This window comes from Ochlerotatus camptorhynchus, unplaced genomic scaffold, assembly GCF_037179485.1.
Source record: "Ochlerotatus camptorhynchus isolate MF236.1 unplaced genomic scaffold, CSIRO-AGI_Acam_v1.1 ptg000023l, whole genome shotgun sequence".
Classification (NCBI taxonomy): Eukaryota; Metazoa; Arthropoda; class Insecta; order Diptera; family Culicidae; genus Ochlerotatus; species Ochlerotatus camptorhynchus.
Genome location: NW_027040515.1, coordinates 1,815,813 through 1,826,388, shown reverse-complemented (window position 1 = coordinate 1,826,388; position 10,576 = coordinate 1,815,813). Strand labels below are relative to the sequence as shown.

Genomic DNA, 10,576 nt, shown 5'->3' with positions numbered 1-10,576 from the left:
CAGCTGCGAATCTCAACAAACTGTGGTGAGATTGAGTTTCATGATTTTGGTTTTACACCCGAATGCAACCGAAACTTCCATAACGGCTGGCAGCCAGCGTTGCCAGGTAATTTTTTTGAAAATCTGGACCAGTTAAAATATAATATCTGGAAAAATCTGGAATGCTTAAAAAAACCAGTTTTTAACTTAATGCTATTGAAATCAAAGTGATGGGCCAATCTCCTGTAAAAATCTGTCAGTATAATCATCTGGAATTTATTTAAAGTACTAGAATGGTTATGAATTACATGTTTACATAATTTATATAAAGCAAATATCTTGTTAGCATTGCTGAAATCATTCAAAAGTTCAAAAGTATTGACACAGTGTGCCCAAAAAGTTTAAATGTCCATTACGCAGCATTTCAAAAATGGACTCGAATGTGGGTAAAGTACTGCAGAAAATATGTTTAGAATTATTTTTTTAAAAACTGTAACTTTTTTAAAAAGAATGAGAAGCAAAGAATCAAGCAAATTTGATGGCATCGATTTTTAAAAACTAATAATAGATGTAGTCCTTACTATTTGATGCAGTACCAGAATTTAAAGATTTTATTAGTTCTAAATAATTCTAATATTACCCTGAGATTGATCAGTTTTACAATTTAATTCTTGACATTATACAACACACAACACCCAGTAGGCCAAGAGGGAATCAAAGTCTAACATCGTGGCACTCACACACACTTTACCTAAACTAAGGGTAACTCCACTCCACTTCGCATGACCATTGGGAATAATTTTATGTCAAAGAATAATTTTATTATACTACTAAAATAAAAGTCTGATAGCTTCATTTTGAAGTCTCAGGATCTTGTAATGATTCTATATTCCGGAGTTTATATTTTTCCTGGGTCCCAGATCATGAAATTTTTTGTGAGTCTGAATTTGTTTGGAATTTTTCACATGATATGTTCGCCCTTTTTTTAGTTCCATTTGAATCATCCTAGAATTCCATCATACTTCTTTTCTATATTCCACTAAAATAATCTTGATAACATTCAAACTTTTCCAGTAACATTATAAGAGTTCTTAGCATTACCTCTTGTAATCTCTTATAAATCACTCTTTAATTCCACAATTTCCTCAAACTGGTAAAAATTCCCAAGAATTGGCACAATTTTGTGTCTATTTTTCTCTATGAAATTCTGGGAAAAAAATTTATAATAATTTCCTTGGTACACTATTCAGAATAACCGTCACGCTCTTCTCAGACTCATCCAATAATTCCTTTTGAACTGCTTTGTAGGTAAGGTTAGAATTGTTTTGAAATCCCCTCAGTATTTCCTAATTACTCCAGTACTTTGCCAAAATGTTTTCCCAGAGAATGTATTTCCATTGAAATTATTCTCACAATTCGTATAAGCATACTCCTTAAGTTTCATCATAAAAAATTTCCTTGATTTCTCTTCCGGATTGTATTTCCTTTATCCACAAAATCTTCATACAACTGTCATCAGAGTTGACAAGACAATTGACATTGTCTTTAACCAGAGGTTGCACAGATTGAATATTTTACACTAGATAACGGACAACACACCACACCCAGTAGACCAGTAGGTAAATTTTCAGGTAGTCAAAATTTGCACCGGCTGGAGCGGGAATCGAACCCTCACTTCGTGGCATTCACAATACGCCTGAACGACGGGTGAAGTCGCACGACCACGAAGTCCACAAAGATGGATGGAACCCTACTCAGAATTAGCATGACATTCTCGTTTGATTTCACAAGGAATTCACCTTACACTTCGCTGTGAACTATTTTCAGAATTACATTAAAGTTCCAATAATGTCCAACGTTGATGGACTTCAATAATTAAAGTAGCAAGTTTGGTTTTTTAATTTTTTGATTAGATGGTAAATCAATTGCAGTGATATTTTTAAAGCAACATGTTTAAAAAATCTGGGAAAATCTGGAACATATTTAAAAAAATCTGGAAATATACGCGGTCTGTCTGTGTATCTGGCAAGACGACTAAAAATCTGGAAAATACAGATAAATCTGGAATACTGGCAACGCTGCTGGCAGCAGTCACTTCGTGTTTGCCATCGGTGAAGAGTAAAAAGAGATAGCAAACTATACTTTCTCTTTCTAAGAAAACGATGTGCAACGTAATCATTTTTGTGTCGAGTCAACTCTCAGCATGATTTTTGCATGTTGTGAATAGTCTCGCAATATCAAAGGAGCTTGTAAAATCAATATCAAGCATGATATTTTGCTCCAATATCATGCGTGATATTGCGGGCGCATGAGAGCGGAAAAATATCAATTGATTTCTGATTTTTCCAACACTGCAACAGTGTGAGTTTTTCATTGCCATTTTGCTGCCGAGCTACCAATCGATCTGAAACCAATTCATCAAAAAACTTGTTTTGAACTAAACAAGCTTAACTATGATTACAGTAAACCAAAAAAAAAAATGCGGATAACAGGGAAAATGTAAATGGAAACCGCGTAAACAGTGTCCATGCTTCGTGGGTTTTAATTACAACATGGAATATCTCGAGATACTGACCAGATAGAAAGTTAATGTCTTCCGCAAAGTTGTTCAGGAGATCATAACCTTTTTGCTGGTGGACAGTTGTTTAGAATTTTCTCACTACGTAGCGCTAGTATACATGAGAAATTTTCGCACGTGATATATCACGAGATCCTGACCAGATAGAAAGTTACTGTCTTGGGCAAAATTGTTCAGGAGGCCTATTGCCTATTGCTTGATGCAGAATTGTTCAGAATTTTCTCACCACGTGAAATTCTCGCATATACAATATCTCGAGATTCTGACCAGATAGAAAGTTACTGTCTTCCGCAAAGTTGTTCAGGAGGTCAAGGCCTTTTGGATGGTGGATAGTAGTTTTGTCACTACGTGACGCTACTATACATGTGAAATTCTCACATATGAAACATATCTAGATGCTTACTAGATAGAACGTTACTGTCTTGGGCAAAGTTATCCAGGAAATCAAGATCTTTTCGTTGGTGGACAGTGGTTCAGAATTTTCTCACTACGCAGCGCTAGTATACAGTACATAGCTCGAGATCCAGATACCAGATACATGTCTACGGAAAACTTGTTCAGGGGGTCAAAACTTTGGCTGGTGGATAATAGTTCAGAATTTTCTCACCATGCGACACTAGTATATATGTGAGTCATTCCAGCTCAAGTGGGTACAAAATTTAAAAAAGTTGTGGTCGATGTTACCGATTTGAGCCAAACTTGTACAAAACGCTTATTTTGGCATTCTGAACAAAAGCTTTTTTTGATTTTGCTCTAAAGTGTCTAGATCCTTCTGGGCTACCCTGGATTTTCGAGATTTTTAAAAATTTCATATTTCAGAAGGGATTACTCCACAACCAAATAAGCTATTCGTGATTTTAGAACGTCAATTTGACGGTTTTTTAAAGTAGATTCTTATAGGTGCATCCACAATTTGTTTTTGTTATAGTAACTACAGTAAACAGGCTGATTAACGGCAGGTATCCAAATTGTCAAAAAGTGGTCTATTTTTACCATGGGCGGGAATTTGTATTTCTTAATATTTTGGGCTCAAATGTTAACGGCACTTTGAAAAACTCTTCTACTTTATGTGTTTCCAAGGGCAACCAGATATTACCAGATGAGTGACAGGTAGTTTTGGGTTTTTCTGGTGAAAAATCAATGTTATTTTTTTTCTTGAATTCCTTTGGTGGATGGTAAAATAGTATTGTTATGTTATTTTTCACCTGTTCTGGGTAGGATTCTCATTATTTGAAATCATAACTAGCTAATTTACTTACTTCTGTCCATAATTTAATTGTGGTCCTAAAAGTGAAAAATACGTTCCTATGGGATTCAGCTAAAACGTTGTGCTTCAGAACAAATCAGATAGATTAACAGGTATATATATATCTATAAAATTTCAGTTGTGGATGACAGCTGCTACTTGAATAATACCCTTATTTGAGTAATTAATTATTTTTTTAGATACAATCTCACGAGCAAGAAAGGCGTTTGTTCACAATGCCAAAATAAGCGTTTTGGCCAAGTTTGGCTCAAATCGGTGACATAGACCACCCCAAGTAACATTTTAAGTTTTATGAAATACTACAAAGCTACTATAAAACAACGTTCATAAAACCCTGGTCAAGACTGCTATGCCATACGGAGGCGAACCAGCCTAAGGCTGAAAGCCTCCTAAATAAAGCTAAATTAATTAATTAATTGCTATGCCATTGTTGCATCCACCAAAACCTCATTGATGCTAGAATCTGTCTAGTTGGCCCACCCTGGAGAAGGTTCTGAAAGGTGTATTTTCGAAGCTCTTCAAGATTGATTTACTGCAAAATGGTTGTACGATAAACGCATTGAAATCCATTTCAAAACCATATTTAAGCTACAATAAAAGCTATTCGGCAAGAATTAAAAGCATTATCCGAACCATTTACCCTAGCCACTTGCTAATTTCACTAGAAAAACAACAATCAAGATAAAAAAGGATTCATAAATACCATCCGATCTTATCAAAATAATTAAAATAAAAACTGATCGTATAAAGCTCCTGCCGAATTTCCAAAATTATAAAATAGTTCTCATGAAGTGGCCTAGTTTTAGGTGCCATTTAAAATTTGATGTGAAATGTACATGAAAACATCGAAAAACTTGAGTCCGCACACGGAAAACATCGATTTTACTAATTATTTTACATTAAGAAAATAAAATATATTCTTCAGATCGATCATTAAGTTTCGCCGAGATTTTTGTTTCTCATGATTTTTGCATTTTAAATATTTCTCATGCTAAATTAACTAAAATAAAGTTATATCCAAGGAAATATAGATTGAAAATCGAAGATTGTAAAAAACAAACAAAATAATTGTAATATGGCGGAGGCATAAAAGTTGATTTTCATGGGCCATTTGTGACAAGGTTATTTTGCTTTCAAGAAATCCATAACAAATTCATATGGTTTTGAATTGGTTTTTATGAAGAAAACTTGTCGACTGTATTGTATTTATCTAAAGCAATTTTGCTTGTTCCCAATCCGTTCAGATTTATGGCAGCATTTATAGCGGAAATGTTGCCTACAAAATGTTAAACGTCAAAGTTTGTTTATCTTTCGATAGTTGCGCTATGCGAATCAGCGTTCTTCCAGGCAAGTCTCTCCCGATGACTTGGGAGCAGTTACTCAGTAAGTGTTCACAACATTTCGCATTTTGCACAGCTGTAACCTCGATCATTCCCGAAAAGATCCCCTTCTTCCGGGTGGTTCTGGAAGTGCACCATCAAACGATGCAGGACTGTACGGCTGAATGATTTTTTTTTTCAAGTGATTTCGCCGAATAAAACCGCAGCAATGGATCGGAAACCAACTAGTGTACGCTAACTGATAGTTTCAGTGGTTTGCTGTCGGTACTGACGCAAGTTATTCCGATCTTCATCTATTCGCAAGGTCTGGAGAAGGCTGGTCTGTTTTCAGAATGTTTTGACAATGTTTTACGAATTTGAGGACTACGCTCACTTCACTCTTCTCCACCAGATGCTCGGTCGTTGATGGTACCCGTCCCGTCGGACGTACTGTTTCTTCTAAAGAACTAAATTTTACTGAAATCGACTTCCCTTCGGTCGTTAGCATCGCTTGAATTTTTCCTTCGTTTATCCTTCGAGATATCCTTATCATAAATTTGGTTTTTATTCACTATGAGGATCCATCCTTAAAGTTCAATTTATAAACAGAGGAGATTTTATGATACACTTGTAAAATTCTAAAAGGAAACAATATATGCCTTTTGCTCTCATTTAAAACATAATGGTTTTATGATTGCTTTTATAATGATAGAACTGGTTTATAGAGTATTTTATCAAGGCTTTAATAAAAAATTGCTAATGAAGTTTATGATTGATTTATAAAACAGTTTTATGGTGGGATTGAGAACTACTTTAAATTTAATTTAAAAACAAGACAATTTTTGACTTCTCACCAGACTGTAAAAGGTTTTTAAAACAGCGAAAAGGTAAACTACTAAGCAGGAACGTTTTACACTGTGAAATGCTGTATTTAAACTAAATGGATTATTCATTGCCATTATAAAACCATCATAAATTAAAGTGGATGCCAAATGATTGCAGAATTGTTACTTGGGGTAGTATACCCACTTAAGCTGGAATGACCCATGTACAACTCTCCCATAGGCTATAGCTCGAGATCCTGAAGAGGGAGAAATTTACTGTCTTGATAACAAACAGAGAGTAGCATTTTCACGTTTGTATGTTTTGTGGAAGCTGACATTATTGACATTAGTAAAGCCACAGCTACAAAGCAAGACCATGCAGGAGGTGGCTCGGTTCGATTATCGGTCCAGCCAAGATTTTTTTCGGGTTGGAAAATTTCTCGACTTCCCTGAGCATAGAGTATGATTGTACTTGCCACACAATTATACTAATGCAAAAATTGTGGTACAGGCAGCGAGAGCTCTCAATTAATAACTGTTAAAGTGCCCCTAGAACTCTAAGTTGAGAGCACGCAATAAACAATCAGCTTTAAATGGGAAGTAGAAGTAGAAGAAGACATTAGTGCTTTTGATGTTTCACGCTAAGACTTCCTTAGAGTATCAACTTAAACTTGAAAATCAACTAATCAATTATTGGATCAAAATCTGGATACAAATCTATACTTCAATTGTCCCCCAAGCTCACAGAAATTCCGAAAACGATGAAAAGGATATCGTCGGTTTCGTGCAATACTGGCACTACTCAAAATCTGCGAACATCCACAAACAACGTTTGAAAATTTGGGTTCTAAAAGCCTTATGCAGGCGTTTCTTTCTTTGTTAAGTTTAAATTTTATGAATCTTTTCATTTCCACTGAATCGAGTGTGTTTCATTAATTCTATCAAATATTCGATCAAAAAATAAACAGTCCAACGATTTTTACTGATTTTTATTTGAGGTGTGCCCCTCTGTTATGCAAAAATGGGTTTACTTTTTTGAGTTGTGACAATATAGCATGAAGAAAACAACAAAATTTGCCTTAGATGCTACTTTATTTTTGGCTTTTTTTTAAAGAAGCAGATGCATATCTGCCTATAACTTTTCACGAATTTCAAAATGGGTTTTTGTGGGATGAAACTTCACACTATTTGCCGCCATTTGCCATTAAATTCTGAATAAAAGAAAAGTTTCGACAGCTATTCATGAAACCGACACTATGAATCAAAGCCTCCTATGTTAGCTGCCTACAAACCTGGTAAGAGCCTAATATCAAACCGAGGGGTGATCTTCAAAATTAAAGTGATCGCAAGGGGTAATCAACTGTGTTTCCTGTGCCGAAAAACATCACTGCTACACTGCTCGAAACGCTAGGGCACAAATTGACAAGAATGACGCAGAATATATAATAAAACGGCATCACTGTTTTTTGCTGACGATTTTCCAGTAGTTGCTAAGGTTTCGCACTTTGTTGACAGTCGCTGATCTTCGCTTCAGGATGAATTTAATAAATCCATCGGACTAGACGATCGTATCCTGGATTAGAAGTCAAACCTATAGGACTTTGACAGTACTTCAACTAATTAACAGTTGTTAAAGTGTGGTGATAAATAGCAGCGTCGAGATCATAGCAATAACTAGAATACCCTCAGGGTCATCCACTTTTGCAACCAACGTGATTGCAACAATTGCTTGTCGTTTCCGCTAGCGACAATATCGGTAATCACGGTTTGCATGGGTCAACTCCACAGGCACGGTGGCCAAATACATAGCGTCATACAAATCATCCTCCTCGGATCTTAGCCACCGGTAGCTCACCCTGTTTAAATTTCGTTCAACAAATATTATGATAACCTATTGTGCAGTCTTGGACATAGTAGATAGGCTTTCTTTAAACATTGTTTTATGTTTTATTCATTTAACAGTACAGGTATACCTCAATATAAAGTAACTGCTACCTTTAACATCCATCGTCGATATCTCACAAATAACAATTCAATCATTCAAATTGGCATTAACAAACGATGGAGGATTGTCTCGACGGTGTTATTACATTGCTTGATTTAATGATTGCTAGCTACAAATCAGCGATGGAAGATAAAGTGTCAGCTACGTTACATCAAGGTCTACCTGAATACATTTCAACACCTTAAGCCCGATCCTTAAACCCTTCGAACCTTCCCCTTGGCATAAAACAGAATCACATTGGACACCTTAAAGATGTTCACCTCGAGGAAATCGATAAACTTTTTTTTTTTCAAAATCTCCGCTAATCTTCATGTAGCCGTTCTCCTCTTGCAGCAGATTGAACAGTTCCACCTCCACCTCGCACTTGTTATCGTTCATAGTCAAATTTCCGTGATGCAGCAGTAATTTTAGGCAGCATACAAGAATTTATTTTATCACGCTTCGTTTTATTGCACAATTACAAATAAACAATCACTAAAGTCATTAAGGGTTGCCAAACTTGATTGACACGCTTCGGCACAGCGTTTCGCATAGCTTTCGGCACAGCGACAACTATCGGTGCAGACTTGATTCCCCCTTGGAGTGATCGTAAAAAGGTGATACTATTTTGTATCGATTTGAATACCGATTTCTACTATTTAGTTAGAGATTCCTTCATTCATAATGAGAATAAATTGTTTATTAATTTTATTAAGTATCGCGTTTAGGAAAAAAAAAAACGTTTTCTGATTGATTTCGATACTCCAAAAAAGTAATTCCACAAGGTTCCACCGAGATTTGAACTCGGATCGCAGGATTCAAAGTCCTGAGTGCTAACCATTACACCATGGAACCGTTGATACCATCGATATCTAAGCAACAAACAAAAAACAACAATAATTTCCCATTCCTCATTTATTGGAAAGCAAACCCTCTCCAGCAGCTTGTTTACACTTTCTGCTGATAAGTGAAACACTTCGATTCATTGAGTCTAAAACAAGAAACCCCACATCATCAACATGTGTTCGTCGACTCGCACTACACACAACATCTGATGATCGCTTTTTGACGTAACCGACGCGACGACGATGACGACGACTTCGTGAACCCAAATACCCAAAACGACGAACCAACAAATGAACGAGTTTACGGTTTCATTGGTCTGATGGTTGTTTTATTATGCCCGAAACCCTCGTGAAAGGAAATCACGCTTTCATCATCAACTGTGCGTTAGTTTGGCCATCAGCAGCGAGCAACAAATTTCGAACACTTGTGTCCACAAAACTCTCGAAGCCGACCGAAGCAACCTACATGTTAAATGCACTTGTGCTGTGCTCTGCTCTGCCTGCGAACACGTGGGGTTTCTCAAAAGCGGTGTGGCTCCAGGAAAACCAGATTCAAAGCGCAAGTGTTCAAGTAGCATCATACCGCGCTTGCTGAGTCGCTCTGTATACATAGCTGGTTTGAGTGAGTGTGAACCAGTAAATTGCAATCTTCAGTGATGCTGCAGCTTTACTATTTAAGTAGACTTACGGCTGGTCTTCTTTCGGATTTGTTCTGGTTAAATTTGAGCTTGAGGTGTGTGGTGTTTCTGGTTGATTGGGACTTTAAAGCAATGGGTTAGGGAGAGTCGATCAAAACAATTACTAGAGTTTGATGGTGCCGGTTATGGCTATCAGTTCTAGGTTATAATTTATGCGACTGACTCTTATGTCCCTTCATCAATCTGGATTTAGGTTGACGATTTAAGATAACAAGATCTAACGGGGATTTGAGACGAATGACTCACCACAACGGTAATATTTGACAATCAATGACCCTTTGAAACACACACGTAAGGCGTAAGGTAAGAGACCAAGACAATGCTCAAGCATCGGTGATCATCGTCTAGGCTACTTGTTGCATGTAAAACGCGCTTCCCTTGGGTCCGTATCAAATTCTGGGAAAAAGAACTCACACGCATGTTTCGGACGGACCAAGGCGGGCAGGAAAGAATGTTGTTATTCGAAGTATAGGACTGGACGGACGCGCCCGGCAAGAAGGAGAAGGTCTCTTCTTGCGGGATTCCTCTTCGGGTTGGATATTCGTTGGAACACTTGTGCACTACCTACCTCTATGTGTGGTGTGGGAATCTCGGCGAGGTCCGTTTCTCTCGCTTTCCAGCAGAACGTGCAAGTGTTCACATCAGAAGATCGTTGTTGTTAGGTGTGGGAGGTGATTTTTTTCCCTCTTCCTTCCAAAGTTGCAGCTGAAGATCATCATCTTCTTCTCTGCCTTTGCGCTTCATGGGGGACCAGCAAAGAGGTATCACCACCATTAGCTCGTTTCTCTCAGGTGTGGATGATTTTCATGTTTCCAGTCTCCTCCGTTGGTTGGTTTGAACCTAAGGTGCACCGGGGCAAGTTGAACATATTTTGTTCAATGTTGAGGCTCTCTCAAACAATAATACAATAACATAAACCAGATATTGTTGTATCAAATGTTATAATTAAGAACGATGAAGCTTACATTTTTATACACTGAGGCAAAAATACCATAAGGCCCCAAGTAACACAGCTCCATCTCCTGCAAACAGACGTAACTCTTCATTGTGTATCTTCGTTCACGCATTTAACGGTTGATTTG

At 37.1% G+C, this 10,576-nt stretch overlaps 1 non-coding gene across 1 annotated transcript; it reads right to left on the bottom strand.

Annotated features, from left to right (window-relative positions):
- Positions 1-8,734: 8,734 nt before the first annotated feature.
- Positions 8,735-8,806, bottom strand: TRNAQ-UUG (transfer RNA glutamine (anticodon UUG)). Its single transcript has one exon. It is a non-coding gene; the product is annotated as a tRNA-Gln (tRNA).
- Positions 8,807-10,576: the final 1,770 nt, after the last annotated feature.